Source organism: Eubalaena glacialis, chromosome 3, assembly GCF_028564815.1.
Source record: "Eubalaena glacialis isolate mEubGla1 chromosome 3, mEubGla1.1.hap2.+ XY, whole genome shotgun sequence".
NCBI classification, from domain to species: Eukaryota; Metazoa; Chordata; class Mammalia; order Artiodactyla; family Balaenidae; genus Eubalaena; species Eubalaena glacialis.
In genome coordinates, this window is record NC_083718.1 from 87,833,182 (window position 1) to 87,860,854 (window position 27,673).

The following is a 27,673-nucleotide window of genomic DNA, read 5'->3' on the forward strand; positions in this document are numbered from 1 at the left end:
ATCACAGCTACAAAACAATGAGAAAAAAGAAGCCATAATGAGAACGTACAAAAAGCACCCCAAATGGGCTTGTAAACTTATAGGGCCATGTAAAATAATGTTGGATATAGACAGTTTGGACTGTGGAGGGAGGTGTGCAGAAGTGTCTTCAGAGAGACCAGAACTTCTCACTCAGCAGATCTAACCAGCTCAGGCCCAGGGACCACCCACAAATTTGCATGGCTATTGGTGTGTGAAAATAAATGCAGACTTGGTTAAAACCAGCAACAAGCCACTAACCCCTTCATTAGTATGAACTCATTTCTCACTACCTTGGTAATATCTACCTCCTATCATTGCCCTTTTTGGTAAGCATATTAATTTTTCTAAGAAATAAAATTTAATTGCAAAAAATCAGGAAAATTAGAAAAATATAAAGAATTTAATCACCTGCAGAATCAGAATCAGTGCTACTTTTCAGTGTACTCCATTGTAGGTTTTTTTCAGTTATGTAAATCTTGAGCTCTGCTTATAGTTTTAAAATATTAGGAGTACAATTTCCCAAATTGGAAAGAAAGAGGTAATACTATCCATTCACAGAAGACATGATCTTATATAGAGAAAATACCAAAGAATCCACAAGAAAGCTACTAGAGCTCATAAACAAATTCAGCAAAGTTAAACATGCAAAAATCATTTGTGTTTCTGTACACTAACAATGAACAATCCAAAAAGGAAGTTAAAAAAATCAATTCCATTTACAATGACATCTAGAAGAATTAAGTATTTATAATGTCTTACTAAAGAGGTGAAAGACTTTTTACACTGAAAACCACAAAGCATTGCTGAAAGAAATTAAAGGAGACATAAATAAATGGCAAGACATCCCATGTTCATGGTTAAGAAGACTTAACATTGTTAAGATGTCAGTATATCCAAAATGATCTACACATTTTGATCAATATCAAAATTCTAGTAGATCTTTCCCACAGAAATGGAAAAGCCAATCCTCAAATTCATATGAAATTGCAAAGGACCCTGAATAGTCAATACAATCTTTGCAAAGAACAATAAAGTTGGAGGACTCACACTTCCTGACTTTGAAACTTACTGCAAAGCAACAGTATTGTACTAGCATAAGACAGACATATAGACCAATGGAATAGAATAAAGAGCCCAGAAATAAATTCTCACATACATGTTGATTTTCAACAAAGGTACCAAGACTATTCAATGGGAGGAAAAAAGTCTTTTCAACAAGTGGTTCTGGGAAAACTGGATATCCACATGCAAAAGAAAGAAGTGGTCCCTTACCTTATATAATACACAAAATTAACTCAAAATGTATTAAAGACCAAAACTTAAGAGCTAAAACTATAATACTTTTATAAGAAAACATTGAGGGGAAATCTTGATTTCATTACATTTGGCAACAATTTCATAGATATGACACCAAAATTACAGGAAAACAAAAGAAAAATAAATTTTACTTCATGAAAATTAAAGTATCATCAAAGGGCACTAAAAAGAAGTAAAAGATAACCTATAGAATATGAGAAAATATTTGCAATTCATATATCTGATAAGGAATTAATATCCAGCATATATAAAGAACTCCTACAACTCAACAACAACAAAAAATAAATTCAATAAAGTTGTAAAATACAAAATCAATATACAAAAATATGTTGCATTTCTATGCACTGAAAACAAACTCTCAGAAAAAGAAATAAAGAAAACAATTCTATTTACAATTGTACTAAAAATAATTAAATACCTAGAAATAAATTTAAAGAGGTGAAAGACAGGTACACTGAAAACTATAAGATATTGATGAAATAAATTGAAAAAGACACTAACAAATGAAAAGATATTCTGTATTCATGAATTGGAAGAATTAATATTGTTAAAATTTCATATTGCCCAAAGCAATCTATAGTTTCAGTGCAATCCCTATCAAAATTCCTATTGGCATTTTTCACAGAAATAGTACACATAATTATAAAATTCGTATGAAACTACAAAAGACACCAAATAGCCAAAGAAATCTTGAGAAAGAAGAACAAAGCTGGAGGCATCATGTGCCCTGATTTTAAACCATATTACAAAGTTAATATAGTAATTAAAACAGTGTAGTATTGGCATTAAAAGAGACACATAGGGGACTTCCCTGGTGGTCCAGTGGTTAAGAATCTGCCTCCCAATGCAGGGGATGTGGGTTTGATCCCTGGTTGGGGAAATAAGATCGCACATGCTGCGGGGCAAGTAAGTCGGTGCGCCGCAACTACTGAGGCCGTGCACTCTGGAGTCCACGTGACACAACTAGAGAGAAGCCCGCGCACTGCAATGAAGAGTCTGTGCACCGCAACAGAAGATCTTGCATGTCGCAAAAAAGATCCTGCATGCTGCAAATAAGACCCAATGCAGCCAAATAAATAAATAAATAATAAATAAATAATTTTTAAAAAGAGAGAAACATGTAGATCAATGGAACAGAATAGAGAGCCCAGAAATAAACCCACACATATGTGGCCAATTAATTTATGAGAAAGGAGCCAAGCATATACACTGGGGAAAGCAAAATCTCTTCAATAAATGCTGTTGGGAAAATTGAACAGCCACAGGCAAAAGAATGAAACTGGACTACTGTCTTATACCATACACAAAAATTAACTCAAAATGGATTAAAGACTTGAATATAAGACCTGAAACCATAAAACTCCTAGAAGAAAACAGGCAGTAAGCTCCTTGACATCAGTCTTGGTGATACCTTTTACTATTATAAATACTGGAATGAACATTTTCATACATAAGTATATGTGAGCATTTCTGGTTACCTCTTCAGAATAAATTTGGTCTCCATTTTTAAAAATATACTGCAGATGGAAAAATTCTAAGTAATCAAACATACTTAAGTATGTTAACTTATTAAAGTAAACTTTATGACACCAAGATTTACTCTCAAACATTGCATGTTTTCTGAAAAAATAATTGATACAGTTATTAGCTTTCTTTTAAATTATCCATGCTGACAGGTTCACAATAACTGTGAATAGGGATTTCTGCACCTTTTTCAATCTTGGAGGTGAGATGATATAGTGGAAAGAGTGGACTCTTGAATCAGATAGATGTAAAATCAAATCCTACTCCTACTGCTTGCTAGATGTAAATGGTGGATAAGTTAGCAGACTTCTCTGTTCCTCAGTTTGCTCATTGTATTCTGATATTAATACTGCCTATATCAGAGTTTTTGGGAGAAGTAACATGAGATAATATAAGTAATGTGCCTGCTATATAATAGGTGTTCAATCAACCGTGGCTATCAATGCTATTGTTTTAATCCATACAAAAATATTTTAAGGTAAAATATTTTCTGTGGCTCTACCTTCCAAATTGAATAAATATTATTCTCACTACTGTCACCACAGAGACCCCAGTCCAAGCTATCATTTTCTCTTGCCTAGACTCCTACAACAGACTCCTATTTTCTTTCCACTCCCCTGTTCTCATTTAGTCAATCTCCACACAGCAGCAACCAGAGTGAGTTTTTACAGCATAAACAGAATTACACCACTCTTAAACTCAAAACCTTCTGATAGTTTCCCATCTCACTTAGAATAAAATCTAAAGATCTCACCTTGGCATACAAAGCCCATCGGATCTGACCTCTGACTACGTTTCTAATATTACTTCCCACCATTATTCCCCGTTGCTCACTCAGCTTGAGCTACACAAGGCTGCTTTCCATTTAAGTTCACCAAACACATGCCCATTGTAAAGGCTTGTACTTGATATTTCTTCAGCTAGAAACTTTCCCCCAGATATTTGCATGGTCCGTTTCCTATTTTCATTGAAGTTTTTCCTGAACTGTTACTTCCTTAAGGATACTTCCTCTGAAAATTCTATCTAAAATAGCAGCTCCATCATTTTATCCTCTTCTCCTGCTTTACTTCTTTTGTAACATTATGCTACACCTGGCATGAAATTATTTATCTATTTGAATCTGTTTATAGTATAAGTTCAGTGAGGCCAGGAGCTCAGTTTTGCTCCCTCTTTATCCCTCATACCTAAGACAGTGCCTGGCATACAGTATGTGCTCAGTAATTATGTGTTGAATGAATAAATAAATCTATATTTTTAGATAATTCTGGATTTTAATATATTTCCTTTGAGAAAATCTAGTCTAATTCTTTTTCATTTTGCCTAATTATGTTTAATTATTCTTCCTTATATCTTTCTCCTGACCTGTGGATATCAGCCCATCATGCTCATCAGCCCATTTTAATCTCTAGAGTAGAAAACTTTACACATTGGAAATTTTAACATCTTCTTCCTTATCGACTTTTTACATAATAAATAATTCTCATTAAGAATAAAGATAAAACCTAGCTTATTTTTATTTCTCCCATATAAGTTATCAATTAAAGCAAAATATTATCCTGTTAGAACCCCAACAGATATAGATAGATAGATAGATAGATATATATATATATATATATATATATATATATATATATATATATATAAAACTTGATTGTTATATATATATTACTTGATTGGCTTTTATGTGTGCCCTTAAATTCATGATTCATGTTTCTAAACTACTAAAGGAACACAAGTATTTATTGAATTATTTAATCAGAAACTTTGCTCTGCAACCTGAAGGGCAGCCTTCATAAACTATCCAATCAATATTAAACTGGGAACCTTATCCTAGGATGCTATCCTATTGAAAGCAATGATCTTTTTAAACCCTAAAATATATCCAATCACTCCCTATCTTAAAAATCCTTCAGTGGCCTCCATTCTCTATCAAATGAAGTTCAGATTATTTCACATGGCAGGAAGAAGATCCAGGTTTCTGAAGTCCTGAAACTTTTTTTTTTTTGGTGTGGAGGAGCTTTTTTAAATTTTTTTTTTAATTTTTAATTAATTTATTTTATTTATATTTATTTTTGGCTGCATTGGGTCTTTGTTGCTGTGCACAGGCTTTCTCTAGTTGTGGCAAGTGGGAGCTACTCTTCATTGCGGTGTGCGGGCTTCTCATTGCAGTGGCTTCTCTTGTTGTGGAGCACGGACTCTAGGCATGCGGGCTTCAGTAGTTGTGGCTCGCGGGCTCTAGAGCGCAGGCTCAGTAGTTGTGGCACATGGGCTTAGTTGCCCCATGGCATATGGGATCTTCCTGGACCAGGGCTCGAACCCATGTCCCCTGCATTGGCAGGTGGATTCTTTTTTTTTTTTTTTTTTAAAGCATTTTTTTTAAATACTTAGATATACTTCTTTTTTTTATTTTTTTAAAATAATTCTTTATTTTATTTATTTATTTTTGGCTGTGTTGGGTCTTCGTTTCTGTGAGAGGGCTTTCTCCAGTTGCGACAAGCGGGGGCCACTCTTCATCGTGGTGCGCGGGCCTCTCACTATCGCGGCCTCTCTTGTTGCGGAGCACAGGCTCCAGACGCGCAGGCTCAGTAATTGTGGCTCACGGGCCTAGCTGCTCCGCGGCATGTGGGATCTTCCCAGACCAGGGCTCGAACCCGTGTCCCCTGCATTGGCAGGCAGATTCTTAACCACTGCGCCACCAGGGAAGCCCCGGCAGGTGGATTCTTAACCACCGCACCACCAGGGAAGCCCCCTAAAATTTTTGAAAATATCTTACTTTTGTAAATCTTCTGGTAGCATGATTATGTGAATAGCTTTCTAGGGCACCACCCAAGGTTTTAGAAAATGTCTCTGCAAATTAGGGCCCTGAAGTTTAAGTTTCAGTTGCTTATAGTAAACTCTCCTTTCATGGCCAATATACTACATTGGTTAAGTTGTGAACTCTGGAGTTAGATTTCTTGGGATCAAAACTCATCATTGTAATTCTTTAGTTATGAGAACCTGGGTAAGTTACTTCTTCTCTCTTTGCTTAATATTTCCATGTCTAAAATGAAAATTGAAAGAAAAGAGACCATATTTAAGATGGAATCATAAAAAATTTACTCAGTCCAAAAGGACAAATAAATGGGCAAATATATTTTTTAAAGAATTAAAAAGACTACTAACTGTTCAAAAAAATAATAACATGCATTGGAGAGCTTATAACATAGATAGAAATTAAATACATAACAATAACAACACAAAGGGTGGGAGGGTGAAAAAAATGGAAAAATGTTTTGTAGTATTCTTGCATTGTACCTTAAGTAGTAAAACATAAATTAAAGATAGATCATATTAAGTAAACAATGTATAGTACAATAGAGTGAGCACTAAAAAAAATACAAAGAATTATATCCAAAAACCAATAGAAGAGATAAAATGGAATAGTAATAAAAATTAAAACTCAATCCAAAAGAAGGCACAAAAGATCAGATGGGACAAATGGAAAACAAATGATAAAATACTAGACTTAAGTCTATTACATCAGTAATACCAGAAAATGTAAGTAGAATAAATACTCCAATAAAAAGACAGAGCTTCAGACTGTATTTTAAAATGAACCAAGTATATCCCCTTTTTAAGAAACTCATTTTACATAGTAGATTTTGAATAGGTTCAAAATAAAAGGATAGGGACAAATATACTATGTAAAACCAAACATAAAAAAAGTTGATGTGTAGACTTTAAGATAGAGAGATTACCAAAAGTAAAGAGGAATATTTTGTAATAATAAAAGGATCAGTTCATCAAAAAGATATAATAATCACAAATGTGTAAAAGCATCTATTAAAATAACTGAAAAATAAAGAAAATATTGACAAAAGAAGAGTTGGACAAGTTCACAATCATAGTTGGAAACTTTAATACTCCTTTCTCATTGAAAATTATGAAATTAGTTAACAAAAAATTCAGTAAGGATATACAATATTTAATTATTAAAATATATTTTGGATTTTTGTCACAAATATATTTTGTGACAACACAATTACCTTGACATAATTAACACTACATTATATCCAATAATTTCAGAATAAACATTCCAGCTGAACGCATACGGAATATTCACTAAAGTAGACCATACCCTGGGCTACAAAGCAAGTTTCATATGGAGTATGTTTCCTGACCATGATGGAATTAAATTATAAATTAATAACAAAAAGATATCTGAAAAATTCCCCAATATTTAGAAATTTAGCAAACATTTCTACAAAACTTATGGGTCAGAGGAGTCATAAGGAAAATAGAAAATATCTTAAATGTAATGATAATGAAAACACAGCTAATAAAAATTTGTGGGGTGGGGACTTCCCTGGTGGTGCAGTGGTTAAGAATCTGCCTCCCAATGCAGGGGACACAAGTTCAATCCCTGGTCTGGGAAGATCCCACATGTTGTGGAGTAACTAAGCCCAAGTGCCACAACTTACTGAGCCTGTGCTCTAGAGCCCGTGAGCCACAACTACTGAGCCCACGTGCTGCAACTACTGAAGCCTGTGTGCCTAGAGTCCATGCACCACAACAGAGTAGCCCCCACTCACAGCAACCAGAGAATGCCCACATGCAATGAAGACCCAACCCAGCCAAAAATTAAAAAAAAAAAAAAGTTGGGGGGGGTGTAGCTAAAACAAAGTTTAGAGAGAAACTTATAGCTTTTAATGCCTATATAAGAAAATAAATGTTTAAAATAAATAATCTAGGCTTTTAACCCTATTGGGTAGAAGTATTTCTAACTTACTGTTTAGAAACAGAAGATAAAATTAAACCAAAATAAAAAAATTTTTTAATGATACCTGAAATTAATAAAATAAAAAAACAGACAAACAGGAAATCAATAAAGGCAAAATTTTGTTCTTTGAAAAGTTTAATAAAACTGATATACCCTTAGCAAGACTGATCAAAGAAATAAAAGAGAAAACACAAATTACCAAAATCAGGAATGAAAAAGGTGGACACCACTACAGATCCTACAAACATTAAAAAGATAATAAAATACAAGGAACAACTTTATTCTGTTAAATTTGACAACTTAGATAAAATGGACAAATTCCTTGAAAAACACAACTTCTGAAAATGTAAGAAGTAATTGACATAAGGAGAAACAGAATATATGAATGGTGTGAACCTATTAAAAGAAATTTAATCTTCAATTAAAAACCTTGCCAAAAAGAAACTCCAGGCCCAGATTGTTTCATGGTGAATTCTATCAAACATTTTAAGAAGAAATAATACAGTATTACAAAAACTCTTCATAGAATAAAAACAGAGGGAATACTTCCCAACTTGTTTTAAGACAACAGCATAATCTTGATGCCAAAATGTGACAAGGTTTTTTATAAGAAAAGAAAATTACAACCTGATATCCCTCATGAACATAGACACAAAAATGCTGAAAAAAATACTATCAAATCCAATCCAATGATACTTGAAAAGGATAATACACCATAGTTTATTATGGTTTATTACAGGAATGTAAGGTTGTTTTACCATTTAAAAATTAATCATTGCCATCCTTATATTAATAGAATAAAGGAGAAAAACTGTGAACAACTCAATAAATGCAGAAAAAGCACTTGACAAAATTCAATACCCATTTGTAATAAAAAATAAACATCCAACAAACTGTGAATAAATGGGAACTTCTTCAATCTGGTAAAATATATTTAGAAAAACCCTACAGTTTGTATTATAGTTAATGGTGACACATTCTGTGTAACATAAAAAAAAACAGGGATGTCCACTCTCACAGTTTCTATTTAGAATTGTACTAAAAGTCCTAACTAATGCAACAAGACAAGAAAAATAAAAGGCATAAATGTTTGAAGGAAAGATGTCAACCTGCATTTATTCACAGATGTCATGATTGTGTATGTAGAAAATCAAGAGGAATTAAAGAAGTAATATTTAAGAAAATCTCAGGAAGCAAAGTCAATATGCAAAGATTAATTTTATTTCTATAATCAACAAACTCTGGAAATGTAATTTAAAACAATACTATTTGCAATAGCTTTATCAACAAGTGTGTAGAAATAAATTTAACAAACAATTTGCAAGTTCTCTCCATTGTAAAGCACAAAATATTGCTTAGAGAAATTAGACACAAAAATCATACTACAGATTCAACACAATCCGAATAAAAATTTCAGTAGTCCTTTTTGAGGAAATTACAAACTGATTCTAAAGTTTATATGGAAATGTAAAGGACCTAGAATAGCCAAGATAATCTTGAATAATAAAAATAAAGATGGAGAACTTATTTCATATTTCAAGAGTTAATATAGCTTTAAATAATTAAGATAGTGTGGCACTATTGTAAGGAAAGACAGATCAGTGGGACAAAACAGAGCTCAGAGATGGACACATAACATATACTGGCAATTGATTTTCAATGAAGTTACCAATGCCATTCAATATGTTAAAGAAATACTTTTAAATAAAGGGAGCTGGAGCAACTGAATATATGTATGAAAAATAAAGAATCTTGACTCCCAACTTACCTAAAGAACAAAATTGATAATCCTACTTCATCAAAATTAAGAACTTTTGCTCTTCAAAAAACACTATTAAAGGATAAAGAGCAGTGTAGAGACTGTGAAAATATTTATATTTATCTCACAAAAGAGTCACATCCAAAATATATTTTAAATGCCTATAAATCAATAATAAAAACACAAAAGACAAATGAACAACACAATTGAAAACTGGGAGACATGAACAGACACTTCACAAAAGACTATATCTAAATGGCCAATAACTTAAGAAAAGATACATCAACATGCAAATTAAAACAATGTGAAATAGGAGGGGTTAGGACATCCTTGCCTGTTCCTGACCTTGGGGGGAAAGCATGCAGCATTTTACCATTAAATATGATGTTAAGTATAGGGTTTTTAAAAATGTGCCCTTACCAGTTAAGGAAGTTCCATCTATTCTTACCTTATTAAGACTCTTATTATGAATGGACATTACATTTTGTTGAATTTTTTTTCTAAATACATCTATTGAGATGTATTTTTTAATAATCCTACTTCTGGGATTCCAATTATGTTTATGTTTGGTGCTGTAAAATAGCTCTCAGATACTCTGGATTTTGGGGGGGGTTTGGTTTTTTACTTTTATTTCTCTTTGTGTTTTGGTTTCGGTAATTTCTTTAACATATTTTCAAGTTCATGGATTCTTTTCTTCAGCTGATGAGCCCATAAAGGTAATTCTTTATCTCTGTCACTATGTTTATTTCTAGCATTTCTACTTGATCTTTTCTTATTGTTTCCATCTCTCTTATGAAATTAGCTCTGATTTTGCATGTTGTTTACCTTTTTCATTGAATGCCTTAATCTATTAATCATTGTTATTTTAAATTCCTTGTCTGATAGTTTTACCATCTCTGTCATATCTGAGTCTGGTTCTGATGTTTGTTTTGTCTCTTCAGAATGTTGGGTTGTGTTTTTTTTACTTTTTTGTATACCTCATAACTTTTTATGTTTATTTATTTATTTTTGGCTGTATTGGGTCTTCGTTTCTGTGCGAGGGCTTTCTCTAGTTGTGGCAAGTGGGGGCCACTCTTCATCGCGGTGCGCGGGCCTCTCACTGTCGCGGCCTCTCTTGTTGCGGAGGACAGGCTCCAGACGTACAGGCTCAGTAGGTGTGGCTCACGGGCCCAGTTGCTCCGCGGCATGTGGGATCTTCCCAGACCAGGGCTCAAACCCGTGTCCCCTGGATTGGCAGGCAGATTCTCAACCACTGCGCCACCAGGGAAGCCCCCTCATAACTTTTTGTTGAAAGTGAACAGTTAGGACAGTAGAGACTGAGGTAAATTTGGGGAGGATGAGGCTTGGAGATGAGCATGTCTTCCCTTCTGCTAGACCTCTAGTATGGGAGTTTGGGTTAATCTAGAGAGGAGTTGGCCTGAGTTTGGAGTTTGTTGTTGCTATGGTTACCTTCAGTGCACTACAGGCTTCAAATTTCTCTACTGATTTCTTGTGCTTCGGGTTAGGCAAGTTTGCCAGAGTTTTATTTTCCTCAATTTTTACTCTCCCTGCCTGCTTTGTGTCTACCTTTCATACTACTACCCTCAGAGATAATCTGTTTCTTGATGCCACTGTAACAATTGTATTCCACTGTTAATTTTACTCATTGTTTGTTAGTGGGCTGTTGGGGAACTGGGGGGTTGGGTGGGAGGTGGGGGAGTGGGTAGATATCCTCTGATGTTCTGGTAAGGCTTAGTCTTAGGTACTGCGAACCTGGGTCTTGGGGGTGTGGCCTTCACGAGTGATCCTGCCCCTCTGCCAGCTGTAGTGCTGGTCCTAGCCCATAGCCTCTCCCTGAGTAGTAGAATTTTTGTCCCCGTCCCTTCCCAGCTGCAATGTTTTTCTACAAAGTCCTAAGGTGATACTTTTTGTTGCTTTTGCCCTGCAGATTACAGCTTTACTTCTGTAGGAAAAAATATGGTAAATGGGCCTGGAAGAAGTTTTTGCAGTCGCTGCTGTTCCCCCCACCTTCCTCCCCCAGACAGCCCCATATAGGGAAGCTTTCTCAATACTTGTTGGTCTTTGCTATGAGCATCTGATGGAGTTCATGGAGGAAAGCAAGAGGGTGAAAACCTTGTTGTCTATGGTACCCAGGGATTTCACACACTCATGCCGGCCCACACTTAGTGTTTAGTAATTCATTAAATTCACAGAGAAGTTGAGTCTTATCAGCTTACATGGCATCCGATGGCTTCTGTCCCAGGTTAAAAAAAAAAAATGCTTGGTTCCTATTTCTCCTTGCAAGAGTCTATGCTTCCCCAGTTCTCTGTTTAGTTGTTTGCCCTGCAACTTCAATTCCCTAATGGGTTCAAGAAAAGTCATTAATTTGCATTATGTCCAACTTTACTGTTGTTGTTGCAATGCGAGAAGCAACACTCTTTTCAGCTCTCTAAACCTCTGAGCTGAAGTTGGAAGTCTATACAACCACTTTTGAAAACTATTTGGAAAGTTTCTAATGAAGTCAAACATACAGTTACTCTGTGACCCAGAAACACCATTCCTAGGCACATACCCGAGGAGAGTAGGTGCATATGTAAACAAAATGACTTGTATAATAACAATCAAAACCAATTTGTTCATAATAGTATAAACTAGGAATAAACACTATTCCTATCAACAGGAGAATGGATACAAAAGTGTGGTATAGTCATACAATGGAATACTACACGGTTATTTAAAATACCAATATATGTATAAACAATGATGAATCTAAGACAAATTTTTTAACAAATAAAGGAAGAAAGACTTAAAATAATTTGTACTGTGGTAGCCATTTAAAATAAGTTCAAAGTTACCTCTGGATAACACTGATGGGAAAGGAGTATGAAGGAATTTTCTGAGGTGATGGAAATATTCTATATCTTAATTTGAGTAGTGTTCATGGGTGCGTATATCTGTAAAAATTCATCAACCTATAAACTTAAGTTTTGTGCATTTTACTGTATGTGAAATATAATTCACTTTTTAAAAATAAAGTAAGAAAAAGATCAAAACAGGAGATATTTTTCATGCAATTTTCATTTCAGTGTTGGTCAGAGCCAAGTGCAACCAATCACTAAGACCTCTTAAATATTTTCTTCCATTTTCTCATCTTTCTACTTCCCCTCTACTACAGTTACAGTTCAGAAACTTATCACCTCTTATCTGGACCATTGTAACTGCCTTTAGATTGTTTCCCCGCCTACAGTTTTGCCTCTTCAGACATATACAAGCATAATGATTAAGGATTCACAATGATTAATTCACTCTCCTCAGTGATTAATTTGGAGTGAACCTGGTTGTTAGTCCCATGGGCCTTGGACTACAGATGAAAAGTAATGCTCACAATGTGCATGTGTGTGTGTGTGTGTGTGTGTGTGTGTGTGTGTTTTACTGGGGGAGGTGCCATGTGTGAGAACACTGTCCCATAAGTAGGTTGGCAACCCAGGCAATATTGATGGCAGAAATCTCAAGTAAAACAGACAACATGGGTCTGTCCAGTCAAGGGCAAACAAGCTCATGGGACTTCTGTTGTCCTCATGTTTACAGGAGAAAGGATCCAGAGGTCTCTGGGACACTAGTGAACTTCCCTGAGAGCTGTGCTCCTGCCAGAGGAAGGAAGACTGCAGGATTCTGAGCTTTGCTGGCAGCCCTTTCACCTACAGCTGCATCCCCAATCCCTGGAGGTTCCTGTTAGTAGCAGAGACCTGGTAAGTCAGCCCTGGCTGGTTGCTACCAAACTCCATCATTAATTCTAAGAAGCTGGTGCTTTTCAGTTATAGCACAACCTTATTAGCTACCCCAGAGGAGGTGTTAGGGAAGCAGCTGCTTTGGGGAATAGGACTGGCATGTGGAGGTCGTGTCAGACCTGCCCTCTGAGCAAGCTCGTTGGAAAAAAACAAAAACTGAACAGTCCTCCAACAGGGGTCTCAGAAAATATCCTCTCTTTCCTCATGGGCAGCAGGGAGTCCAGGTGTCTAGGCTGCCTGGAAGCCAGACTTTGGTGTGAGAATGGGCAGGAATGTTGCAGGGTATCAACAATGGCCCAGAGACCACACACTAGGTGAGGGCAGACTGGAAGCAGGGGACATCTGGAAGGTAATAGCCTGTGTTTTAGAAAATTATCAGCTTTAAGAAACTGATAAAACTCTATAGATCCAGAAAATGCATGTGTACCCATGCACAGAATCTTCCATGTAATCCCAGTGGGGTCATATAATTGTGAAACCCATCCCCAGAGTCCTTCATAGTCCACATGCCTTCATGTAAAACACCTTTGGTTGTCCAAGAGAGTAGTCTGAAAACTAAAACCATATCAAAATGAAACTGTCTGTAACTGAAGATGTAGAGTTTTGGAGGTTGGAGAAAATCCATGAAGCAATCAATCACAGAGAAGGAGACATACTTGGAGCACTTTGAAGTTGATGGGTGGTGAGGATCTGAATCAGTTTGGGCAGGCTGGGGTAATTAATTAAAACAGGAAATAAATGAGGTATAGTAGGTATGGGGAGATGAGACAGTGGATTAGATCTGAGTGATGCTGAGTGTTAGGTATCTGTGGGATATCCATGTGGAAATGCCCAATAGACAGTTGAAAATAAAGGATTTAACCTCAGGAGACAGGCTAAACCTGTTTGGAAATGGATTGGGAGTCATTGTCTTGAAGGTAGCTTTTGAATCCATAGCTGAACATGAAATCAACCAGAGAATAGATAAAGTAAGAAGAGAAGTAGGCTAAGGTGGGACTCTTGTGATCCCCAAAAGTTCACAGGGAGGTTGGTGGAAGATGTATCCAAGAAAGTTTACTGATACTCACCATTCTCTCCATGTTAGCTGTAGGCATCCCTTCACAGTAAAGTAATGTTAGAGTTGGGCTGACAATCTGCATGTTCTTTTAGAAAACCCTTATGTAATATGTGTGTACTATTATTTGTTTTCTCTATCAACTGCATAGATGGATTTCAGTTCATTAAAAATCAGTAACGTGCATTTTCTTTTAACTCATGATATTGAAAAGGTAGATAAACAACTTCTTTTGTAGGTAGATATTTAGGTTTATTCTTAGAAAGAAATGAAATCTTTCATGGAAGGTGGTCCCACAAAGAGAAAATGATGCATCATCTGTGTGTAGCTAAATTATAAAAGTGAATTTTAAAATGTTTAGTGATTTTTTAAAATATGGTTTCTGAAGTTGTACACCCTGCTTATTTTAAATGTTTTACAATATGATTTGAAGTCCATCCCTGAGGACAAAATGGGGCAAAATATATAAAGGCAGTAGAATCAGAACTGACTGGCTAGTCTAATTTTTTTGTGAGCTAGGAGTATGGGGTGAAGAGTGATATTTATTTCATTTTCCATAATCCCAATGCTCACACTGTATAGGGTAACAATGGTGAATCATCATCATCATCATCAACATCAAAATTCATCATAAACAAGCACCACTTACACACTAGAGTTTATGTGATACCCCGAACCCTTGCCTCTTGGAATTTGCATGCTATTGCACACAAATAGACAATCTCAATCTCAAACCCTCTGCTTTATGGTAATGAACTTTCTCTCCACTATTTAGTGGGGATAGATTTTATAGTATAAATGAATTGAGGATGAGGTTTCTAATGCTGGTTCTGTATACAAAAATGTCTAGCTTGAAAGAAATTTTGTTGAATTTAGTGTAAAACAGTATGTTTTTCTTTAAAGATTAATATAAGTTCAGAATAACTCATCCAATCAAAAAATAAAACAAAACTCAATGAAGTACTTTGAAAAGAAACACACTTTTACATACCTGAATTTAACCAAGATTTTCCAAACAAAGAAATGAATAGAGACACCCATTAGATAATAATAGCTAACACTCATGAAGTGTTTTATTGACTAACCTTAGGGGTTTATTTTCTTCAAGGAAACAAAATGGACATAATATAAACCGGGGTAATTGCTGTGATTGTGAAAAGCTTTACAGCACACAAGGAAAACATCTATTCATATTTATTCCAGTAATACAAAGCAATGATTTAAAATTTAAATATCATTTTCATGGCCTAGTAAATTGTCTACCTACTTAAAACACACACACACACACACACACACACACACATGATGATTAGTAAGAGCACTCAGGATAATTTTTCTAAAAGAAAGTCCAGAAGATCTGAGGTGTCTGTATCAAAGTTAATTTATTGCTGCAGAATATAAGGTATTTTTGCTTTGCCCCAGATTTCTATTTGTTCCCTTCCCTATCATATAGGCATGTAGGACCAGATGAAATATTCAGAAGTCATCAAATAGGCAAGTGCTTCTCAAATTTTATGTGCATGTAAATCACGTGTATTTCCATCAGGTGAGGGGGATGAAGTTCCCTTTCATCTCAACCTATGGTAATGATGGAAACATGACCTTGTTCTTACCTGTTCAGCTTTGGAACCCTTCCTACCAAATTTGTGATTATCAGTCAAAGCCACCTCAAAGTGAACACAGTTTTCTTCTCCTTTTGTATATACTGTAAATACCATCACTATGCCTCCCATTTAATCTTTAAACATGTCCTATATGCCAGGCGCTCTTCATGAACTACTCCATGAATTCTCAAAGCAATTTGAAATTATAAGTACAGTTATTAGCTCTGTTTGCAGTGAGAAAACAGATGCTCAGACCTTTAAAATGGTATCCTAGTGATCTGAATTCAGAGTCTCAGTTTTGACCCCTGAGTAATACTCCTTCCCCTACTAATGGATCAATGATGTGGTCCTGGCTCACAACTCTATTTGCCTGCTTTACTTCAAGTATTTCTTGATAGTCCACTCGGCCACATTGTCAAACACATGTTGAATTGAAATCTTCTTACCCTTGTGCTTAATTGGCCTGATATCTATTCTTTCTTTGTCTTTTTTAGCCTTGCAACTTCTTATTTCACTAACTTAATTTAGACTAGGTAAACAAGCATTTTATCATCTAGAGAGAGTAATGAGATCCCATCACGGGAGATGTTCAAGGAGAGGCTACATTGCTACATCTCCTGCAAAGAAGATTGATTCAAGTCTTAAATGAAGATAATTCGAGTTACTTCCACAGTTCCTTTCAGCTCTCAGACTCCATTGTTCTACCAATGTCATTATACATCTGAAAATATGACATTACTAAGACCTTGAAAATTTCATATTCCTATGAGTGAGTCAGACTTAATATTTTAATGTATTCTTTAGTTTTTGCCTACCTTTTACCTGGAAAATCCCTATTTAGCATTTATGAACGTCCTTTGGGATGGTAGCATTCCACATGACTGAAAACCTCCTTAGCCTAATGTTATGTCAGAGATAGATAAATACATAGATCCCATATTTTACTTAATGTTTACCTTTTACATTTTAGAAAACTTTTTATTTTGAAATACTTATAGAATCACAGGAAGTTACAAAGACATGTACAGAGAGGGCTCCTCATTATATTTTTATTTTATTATTTTTTAAATATATTTATTTTTTATTTATTTTATTATTATTATTTTTGGCTGCGTTGGGTCTTCGTTGCTGTGCTGCCTGGGCTTTCTCTAGTTGCGGCGAGTGGGGGCTACCCTTCATTGCAGTGCTCGGGCTTCTCATTGTGGTGGCTTCTCTTGTTGTGGAACACGGGCTCTAAGCATGCGGGGTTCAGTAGTTGTGGCACGCAGGCTCAGTAGTTGTGGTGCACGGCCTTAGTTGCTGCGTGGCATGTGGGATCTTCCCTGACCAGGGCTCGAAACTGTGTCCCCTGCATTGGCAGGTGGATTCCTAACCACTGCACCACCAGGGAAGCCCACCATTATATTTTTAAATTAAAAATTTTATTGGATTTTAAATTTCAAAAAAAGCACATGCTAAAAATTTCCCTGAGTCAAAGACATATTAAATGAAAATGGAATATCGTCACCTTTGCACCACCATTTGCCCAGCAACACTGTTAACAGTTTTGTGTGTGTCTTTCAAGTCCTTTGTTAATATGCATATGTGATTGACCATGTAAAAGAAGCCAGAGTACAAATAATCCCAGCTTCCTTTCCATCACTGCATAGTTTTGCCCAAAGTCCTATGATTGTCAAAAACAATAGCCCCAAATATAATAGTGGCTACTACTTATGGAGTACTTTTGATGTACCAGGCACTGGGTAGGGTGCTTTATACACACAATCTCAAGTATTTATCACAAGTTTATGTATTTTATTGGGGTTTGCAAGGGAGGAACTGATGCTTAAGGTTGCACAGCCACTATTATCATAGCTTGGAGTTTAATCCCATCTATCTGACTTTGAAGGCTATAATCAAAAGTTCATTGTACTGCTAGAACTTTCCATGGAATAAGAAATAAAAAAGAGAACCAAACAGGGAGAATATCTACACCTTTTAAATTTCCTGACAATTCAATAAAATCAGCATAAAAAAACCCCCATAAAAACAAGAAAAGTTACTGGTAATATCAGTCAAACCAATTTCTTGAATTTATACTATACTTACAGAAAGAGTTGAGTGATTGACTCTTGCTTTTCTACCATTATCCCTACCCCTAGGCAGCCCCAGCATGAGAGCAGGAAGTGTTTATCAGACAAGGATTTCTCAACATACATCTCTGCCTCAAATGTGATATAGATGGTCATTTCCTAGCCAGTGTATTTAGTCTTAGGTTTGAGAAGAGGGTGGCTCTATAGGGATCCAACAGGAAACTGCACCTGTCCGCCAGCCTATCCCATGGACAGCAGAGAGCCATTGTTAAAATTTGAGTTCCTTCTCATGAATGTGATTGTCAGAGTGGAGAAGGGCTGGCCTCCACTGATGACCTCTCCAGGAGAGGGAATCTCAGGTCCTTGACCCCACCATCATGGAGGCTCATACTCTCAGTGGCATCTGATCCCGCTGCCTACTGAAGCTGAATGTGGAGCCAAGCCTTGGGGTGCAAAGACCACTTACAGAAAACCCAGGTTGAAGTCAGTGGAAAAGGGAAAATTCAAAATCCAGCACTGTAGTCAGGCCCAGAGAGAAAGAAGAGATTGAGAAAAAACATCTCAGCTGAATCAGGAGGACATTTCTGTCCAGTGGTTCTGGTGCAAACAGCTTTCTGACCAGAGAAAAATAATATTATATGGGGTTATAAATGTGGCACCATGGCCCCTTTGCCTGTGGTGGTCTTACTGTTCTCCTTTCCCATAAGAGCAGTGGTTCCAATGGAGACCACGTGGTGGCTATGGCTCAGTTCCCAACCAAAGAGCAGCAACTCTGCTTCATTCTTTCCCAATCAATAAATCATCTCAAAGGCAAAGGAGTGAGAATGAAATTATATAGGAATAACCCTGAATCTATGAGGTTTCTAGAAAGAAACTGTAGGAGAAGCAAATGACTCACAAGCTGCAAGGCTTTATTACAGTTAATAAATTGCTTGAACACATCTCCCAAACACCAGTGTGTTGCAACATAAAGATGAGAACCCCCTAGTTAGTGAACAAAGGGAGTTTCCAAATATGTTTTATGCAAATTTAATTACATTTTATTTAAACAAGTGTGCCCTTAATGTCATACTATAATGTAGCCTAAGAGATAATGCTTGCTTTCTGTCTTGCTTATCAAAATTAGAGTAGGAGTAATACTATGCATTATATATTATTTACCATGAAAAATTTTCTCCTCATATTATCTTACTTAAGGTATTCAGGCCTCCCTCAGGCTTTCAAATAGATAATCACTAAGGTCATTTCAACTCTGGTTTTATTATTACTATTATAGACATTGATACACACACAAATGATATTAAAGCTATGCATTACATAAATGCCATGAAAATATGTTTAATATTTTATAACATGCTCTTAAGAAGTAAGTATATCCTGACACTTGGCAGTGTTTTTCTCAACTGTGATGGTAACTAAACTACTTACCACTGACTCTTGCCGAAAGCCTTGGATTTCTGGCTTTGGTGGCAGGGCTTCGTGCTCTCACTCTAGTTCCTGGACTGGAAAGGTCACTCTTTGTAAAACAGGCTGTTGACTGCCATGCATCATGAGAGGGAACTTCCATTCTAGGAGCTGCCTTGAGCGTGCTCATTTCCTAATGCAAGAGTTGAAAATCCTTCTTTGATATCTCTAGGAACTCATTTTTCTAGAATGGACATTTATAAGTGCCTATGGACTGACCTTTTGGGAGTACCCATGTAATCTCTCTCTAAGCAGCTATTCCGGGACTCCTCAGAGTGCAAACACAACTCAAGGGCAAAAGCCTGAATAGAAACTGTAGAAATGAAGTGCAGTTGATTCTCTTGTGATTCATTAAAGTCATGGCAATCATTTTCTCCCAGCATGCAATAAGGAGATCAGCTTCTCATCTCTTTTGGGACATTTGTGGGTGAATTTCAGTGCTAGATTTTTTGTTAGGATGTGGGTGGCTAAAGCCTGACAGACTGCATTCTCCTCCTTCCCATTAGGAAAAGAAAGGAGATGCATGGATGGAGGCTCATTTAGTTGGGATTCTACAAAGCACCAGGGAATTTTCTCCACTTGTTCTGGTAGCCATGGCCTTGGATCTTGGAACTAGACTACTCATGTTGCATGTTCAACTGGACACGTATCTGAAGCTACAATACTAACAGCATATCTGCTCTCTTGGCACCAAGTCATTCCTAATTAGGTCTGCTCACCTAGACGTGGTGCTTCCTTTCTTCCCCACCAGCATCCTTATGTCTTCATGTCCCCTGATTTCTGGTTCTGCCATTTCTCATGACCTGGTGATGACACTGTTGATGTGGGTTCTAAAGGAAAAATTGCAGAGCCATCAAACAGCTCTGTAGGTCATAGAAGGGGAGAAGGCTATACGTTTGAAAATCTTGCAGTATTTTACCCCACCAAAATTAGAATATAAACATTAGACAGGGTGAAGAGTTAAGTCTCTAAAGTTTAAAAAATCCCATTAGTAACATGGGTTTTTCCATATATTAAGGAGAAGTACAGAAATGGTGCTTATGAAAGACCTCAGAATCATTAGCCATTAGTGAAATACAAAAAAATCAATGAGATACCACTCTACCCACTAGGACGGCTATCACCAAAAAAACTAATAACAAGTGTTGGTGAGGGTGTGGAGAAATTGGAACCCTCAAACACTGTTAGTAGTAATGTAAAATTATGCAGCTGTTTTGGAAAACCACCTGGCAGTTCTTCAAAAGTTTATGCATAGAGTTACTATATAACCCAGCAGTTCCACTCATAGATACATACTCAAGAGAAATAAAAATATAAATCTGCAAAAACTTGTACACAATGTTAATAGCAGCATTATTCATAATGGCCAAAAAGTGGATATAATCCAAATGTCTATCGACTGATAATTGGATAAATAAAATGTGATATATCCACACAGCGGAATATTATTTGGCATAAAAAGGCATGAAGTACTGATACATGCTACAACATGGATGAAGCTTGAAAACATGATGCTAAAGGAAAGAAACTAGACACAAAAGCCCACATATTGTATATTAACATTTATGTTAAATCCCAAAATAGGCAAATCCATAGAGATAGAAAGTAGATTAATACTTGCCTAGGGTTGGAGGTTTTGGGGGGAAATTATGAGTGACTTCTTATGGATATGGTACTTGTTTTGGAGTTGTGAAAATCAGTTCACTGGAAAGAACACAATGAACATGAGATTACAATGTGTCAAATGCTCAGCACAGTTGTAATTGTTTGCCCTGGTAGAATGGAACACAACAGTTGTAAAGAGATGCTATATTGAGAGAGCAATGTCAGCCAGAACGTCCATTTTTTTCTACACACAAGAAATTATCCATAGTTAAGTTCATCACTACTAGACCTGTCTTACAAGAAATGCTAAAGGGAGTTCTTTAAGTTGAAATGAGAGAATGCTAACTAACAACATGAAAACATATGAAAGTATAAAACTCATAGTCAAATTCTAAATGCTCTCATACTGTAATAGTGGTATAAAAGTTACTTTTAACTATCATAAAAGTAAAAAGACAAAGTATTCATTATAACTATAGCTACAATGATTTGTTAATGGATATATAATATATAAAATATTTGAATTGTGATGTCAATAACAAAACACGGAATTATGAGACGTTAAAGTGTAAAGTTGTTGTATGCGGTCAAAGTTAAGTGTTATCACTTAAAGTTAAGTTGTTATCAGCTTAAAATAGACTGTTATAACTATAAAATGTTTTATGTAATCCTCATGGTAACCACAAATAAAAAACTTGAAGTATACACATAAAAGACAAGGAGAAAGGAATCAAAGCATACCTCTACCCAAAAAAGCATCAAATCACAAAGAAAGACAATAAGAGAGAAAGAAAGAAACTACAAAACAGTAAAGAAAAATTTGCAAAATGGAAATAGCAAATCCTCACTTATCAATAATTTCTTTAAATATAAATGGATTAAATTTTCCAATCAAAAAACACAGAGTGGTTAAATGGATTATTTTTTTAAAAGCTAGAACAATATACTGTGTACAAGAGACTCAGTTTAGTTTTCAGAACACACGTAGGCAGAGTGTGAAGGGATTAGAAAAGATATTCCATGCAAGTGGCAATGAAAAGAGAGCAGGAATGGCTATACTTATATCAGACAAAATAGACTTTAAGTCAAAAACTGTCACGAAAGACAAAGAAGACAACTGTACAATGCTAAAGGGGTCAATTCATCAAAATGATATAACTGTTATAAATATATATATCCCCAACGTCAGAGCACTTAAATATATAAAGGAAATTTTAACAGAACTGAAAGGAGAATTAGTAATACAATAATAGTAGGGAATTTCAATATATCACTTTCAGCGATGGATAGATCATCCAAACAGAAAATCAATAAGAAAACAGCAAACTTGAACAACACTATAGACCAAATTGACCTAACAGACATATACATAATGTTCCATCCAACAGCAGTAGAATATACATTCTTCTTAAGTGCACACGGACCATTCTTCAGGATAGATCATAAAATAGGTCACAAACCAAATCTTAGCAAATTTAAGAAGATTGAAATCATATCAAATATCTTTTCCAACCATAATGTTTAGAAATCAGTAACAGGAGAAAATTTTGAAAATTCATAAATAGGTGGAAATTAACACACTCTCAAGTAAACAGTGGGTCAAAGAAGATAATCAAAAGAGAAATAAAAATGTCTTGAGATCAAAAAAAGAAAATACAGCATACCAAAACTTATGGGATGCTGCAAAAGCAGTTCTAAGGGAAATTTATAGTGATAAATGCCTACACAGGAAAAAAATAAAGATCTCAAAAAATAATGTAACTTTGTACCAGAAGAAACTTGAAAAACAACAAACTAAACCTAATGTTAGCAGAAGGAAGAAAATAACAAAGATCAGAGCAGAAATAAATGAAATAAAGATTAGATAAAAATAGAAAAGATCAATGAAACTAGGAGTTGGGTTTTTGAAAAGATAAACAAAATTGACAAACCTTTTGCTAGACTAACAAGAAAAAAAGGAGAGAAGACAAATAAAATTATAAATGAAAGAGGAAACATTGTAACAGTTACCACAGAAATACAAAGAATTGTAAGATACTATTATAGACATTTATACACCAACAAATTGGACAACCTAGAAAAAAATGGATAAATTCATAGAGCATACAATCTGTTAAGACCGAATCAGAAATAGAAAATCTGAGGAGACCAATAACAAGTAAGGAGATTGAACCAGTAATCAAAAATCTCCCAACAAGGAAAATGTCAGGATGGCTTCACTGGTGAATTCTGCCAAACAATTAAAGAAGAATTAATACCAATTCTTCTCAACTCTTCCAAAAAATTGAAGAGGAGGGAGTACTTCCAAATTCCCAGCATTACACTGATACCAGAGCTAAACAAGTACACTACAAGAAAATTACAAGACAATATCCCTCTGAACATAGATACAAAATCCCTAAAAAAAAAAAAAACAACTAGCAAACCAACAGCACACTAAAAAGTATCATACACCATGAGCAAGTGGGATTCATCCCTGGGGTGCAATGCTGGTTCAATATATGCAAATCATTAAATGTGATATACCACATTATAGAATGAAGAATAAAAATTATATGTTCATCTCAATTGGTGCAGGAAAAGCACTTAACAAAGTTCAGCACACTTTCATGATAAAAAGTCTTAACAAATTAGGTATGGAAGGAATGTACCTCAACATAATAAAGGCCATATATTGACAAGCCCACAGCTAACATCATACTCAACAGTGAAAAGCTGAACCCTTTTCTTCTAAGATCAGTAACAAGGCAATGGTGCCAACTCTCATCACTTCTATTCACTATAATACTGGAAGTCCTAGACAGATCAATTAGGCAAGAAAAAAGAATAAAAGACATCCAAATTGGAAAGGAGGAAGTAAAATTGTCTCTGTTTGCAGATGACATAATATTATATACACAAAACCCTAAAGACTCCACCAAAAAAACTGTTAGAACTAATAAACAATTTAATAAAGATGTAGTATACAAAATCAGCTTACAAAAATTAGTTTCATTTCTATGCGCTAATAGCAAACTATATGAAAAAAGAAATTAAGAAAACAATTCTGTTTACAATAGCATCAAAAAATACCTAGAATAAATTTTACCAAAGAGGTGAAAGATCTGTACACTAAAAACTATAAAACATTGATGAAAGAAATTGAAGACACCAATAAATGGAAAGATATTTATGTTCATGAATTAGGAAAACTAATATTGTAAGATGTCTATACTATGCAAAGTGATCTACAGATTCATTGCAATCCCTACCAAAATTCCATTGGCATTTTTCACAGAAATAGAACAAATAATCATAGAATTTGTATGTAATCACAAAAGGCACCAAATAGCCAAAGCAATCTTGAGCAAAAAGGACAAAGCTGGGGGCATCACACTACCAGAACTCAAAATAGACTACAAATTTATAGTAACCAAAATAGCATGATCATAAATGGAATAAAACAAATGGACCAATGGAACAGAATAGAGAGCCCAGAAATAAATCCATGCATTTATAGTCACTTGATCTTTGGCAAAGGTACCAAAACACAAAATGGGGAAAGGAAAGTATCTTCAATAAATGGTATTGGGAAAACATTATCCTCATGCAGAAGAATGAAACTGGACACTTATCTCACTCTGTATACAAAAATCAACTAAAAATGATTAAAAACTTAAATGTCAAATCTGAAACTAAAACTACTAGAGGAAAACATAGGGCAAAAGCTTCTTGACATTGGTCTGGGCAATGGTTTTTAGATACGACCCCAGAAGCACAAGCAACAAAAGCAAAATAGACAGATGGGATTACATTAAGCTAAATACACTTCTGCACAGCAAAGGAAACAATCTGGAGAGTGGAGAGAAATTTATGGAATAAGAGAAAATATTTTCAAACCATACATATGATTAAGAAGCTCATATCCAAAATATATAAGGAACTCATAGAACACAATACTGAGAAGAAAAACCTGACTAAAAAATAGGCAAAGGACCTGAATAGACATTTCTCAAAAGAAGACATACAAATGGCCAACAGGTATATGAAAAAATGTTAAATATTACTATTCATCAGAGAAATGCACATCAAAATAAAAGTGAGATACCACCTCATGTCTGTTAGAATGGCTATTATCAGGAAGACAAAAGATAACAAGTGTTGGCAAGAATATGGAGAAAAGGGAACACTTGTGCACTGTTGGTAGAAATGTAAATTGATATAGCCATCATGGAAAACAGTACGGAGGTTCCTCAAAAAATTAAAAATAGAACTACTATATGATCCAGTAATCCCACTGCTGGGTCTATATCCCAAGGAAATGAAAAGAGTCTAGAAGAGATATCCCATGTTCATTGAAACATTCACAATAGCCAAATATGGAATCAACTTAAGTGTTCATGAGCAGATGAATAAAGAAAATTTGATATATATGTACAATGGATATAGTCAGCCCTAAAAAAGGAAGAAAACTGTGTCATTTGTGACAACATAGATGAACCTGGAGGACATTATGCTATGAAATAAGCCAGGCACAGAAAGACAAATACTGCATGATCTCACTTATATGTGGAATCTAAAAAAGTTAAACTCATAGATGCAGAGAGTAGAATGATGGTTACCAGGAGCTGGGGAAAGTGTGGTGGGGAAAACAGGGAGATGTTTGTCAAAGAGTGCAAAGTTGTAGTTATATAGTTTGGATGAATAAGTTTGGAGATCTAATGTACTTCATCATGATTATAGATAATAATACTGTATTGAACACTGGAAGTATGCTAAGAGAGTAGATTTCAAGTGCTCTTATCACAAAAATTTGGTAACTGTGAGGAGATGATATGTTTTTTTAATTTATTTTATTGAAGTATAGTTGATTTACAGTGATGTGTTAATTTTTGCTGTACAGCAAAGTGGTTCAGTTATACATATGTGTATATTCTTTTTCATATTCTTTTCCATTATGGTTAATCACAGGATATTGAATATAGTTCCCTCTGCTATACAGTAAGACCTTGTTGTTTATCCATTCTATATATAATTTGCATCTGCTAATCACAGACTTCCAATCCATCCCTCCCCTCCCCCCCTTCCCCTAGGCAACCACAAGTCTGTTCTGTATGTCTGTGAATCTGTTTGTTTCATGGATAAGTTCATTTGTGTCATATTTTAGATTCCACATATAAGGGATATCATATGGTATCCATCTTTGTCTTTCTGACTTACTTCACTTAGTATAATAATCTCTAGATTCATCCATGTTGCTGCAAATGGCATTATTTCATTCTTTTTTATGGCTGAGTAGTATTCCATTGTATATATGTACCACATCTGCTTTATTCATTCATCTGTTGATGGACATTTAGGTTGTTTTCATGTCTTGGCTATTGTGAATAGTGCTGCTGTGAATATAGGGGTGCATGTATCTTTTTTAAATGATAGTTTTGTCCGGATATATGCCCAGGAGTGGGATTGCTGGGATGGCAACTCTATTTTTAGTTTTTTTGAGGACGCTCCATACTGTTTTCCATAGTGGCTGCACCAATTTTCATTCCCAACAGTGTAGGGGGATTCCCTTTTCGAGGGGATGGTATGTTAATTTGCTTGACTTTAATAACCATTTCATATGATATGATATGTATATGCATATCAAATCAACATGTTGTACACCTTAAATATACACAATTTTAAAATGGTTAAAAAGAATTATTTAAAATGGTATTTTAATAAATTAAAAAGTTATCATACAAATAAATGTGATCAACTGGAAAAAGAGAGAAAGAAAAGACAAAAAGAAATTCTCCAGAATGAAAAATATTGATCTATTCACTGATATTACTAGAGAATTCACCTTTTCCATCCACTTCCTCAGGGCCCCCTTGATCTCCTTTTTTCTCAGGCTGTAGATGACAGGGTTAAACATAGGGGTCACAACACAGAATGGCACAGAGACCAGGATGTCCAGGATGTAGCTTATATTGGGTCTGTTATAGTTAAATTTGGCTGTTCCAAAGAAGACCACCACCACAGGGAGGTGGGATGCACAGGTAGAGAAGGCCTTACTCCTGCCCTGAGCAGAGGGAATGCTAAGGATGTCAGAGATGATGAGCATGTAGGACACTGCAGTAAATAGGCAGGAGCTCAGGCCAGTGGTGGTGCTGGCCATATGGAACACAGACCCATTGAGAGAGGTGTCTGAGCAGGAGAGCTTCAGGAGCAATGGGATGTCACAGAGAAAATGGCTGACCTGGTTGGGTCCACAGAGAGTGTCAGCACTGTGTGTTTCACAGAATTCTCTAGCCCATACAGTCAAGTTCCACTCAACAAATATACGCAGACCTTAAGACTCGTGAGGAGCAGATATTGAAGAAGGTGGCAAATGGTTACATATTGGTCATGTCACAGCAGCCAACAAGACAGCGTCAGCACCAGCACCAGCACAGGTCACAAGGAATAAGATCTGGGAAAGACAGCGCTCATACAAATTGGTTTTCTTCTCCTAGAATAAGTTCACCAGCATGACCAAAATGGTGGTAGATGAGTAGCAGATGTCCAAGAAACTCAAAGTGCTGAGAAAATAATACATTGGCGTATGGAGGGTGGGATTGACTCTGACCATTGTTAATGTGAAAGTATTTCCCAGAAGAGTTATCAGATAAATGATCAAGAAGACCAGGAAGAATGACCCTTATAATTCAGGATGGTTGGAATGTCCTAGGAAGATGAATACAGCCACCACACCTTGATTTTCCAT

The 27,673-nt window shown here is 35.6% G+C and overlaps 1 pseudogene; it reads right to left on the minus strand.

Annotated features, from left to right (window-relative positions):
* Position 1: 1 nt before the first annotated feature.
* Positions 2–27,673, minus strand: LOC133087076 (olfactory receptor 5AP2-like; annotated as a pseudogene).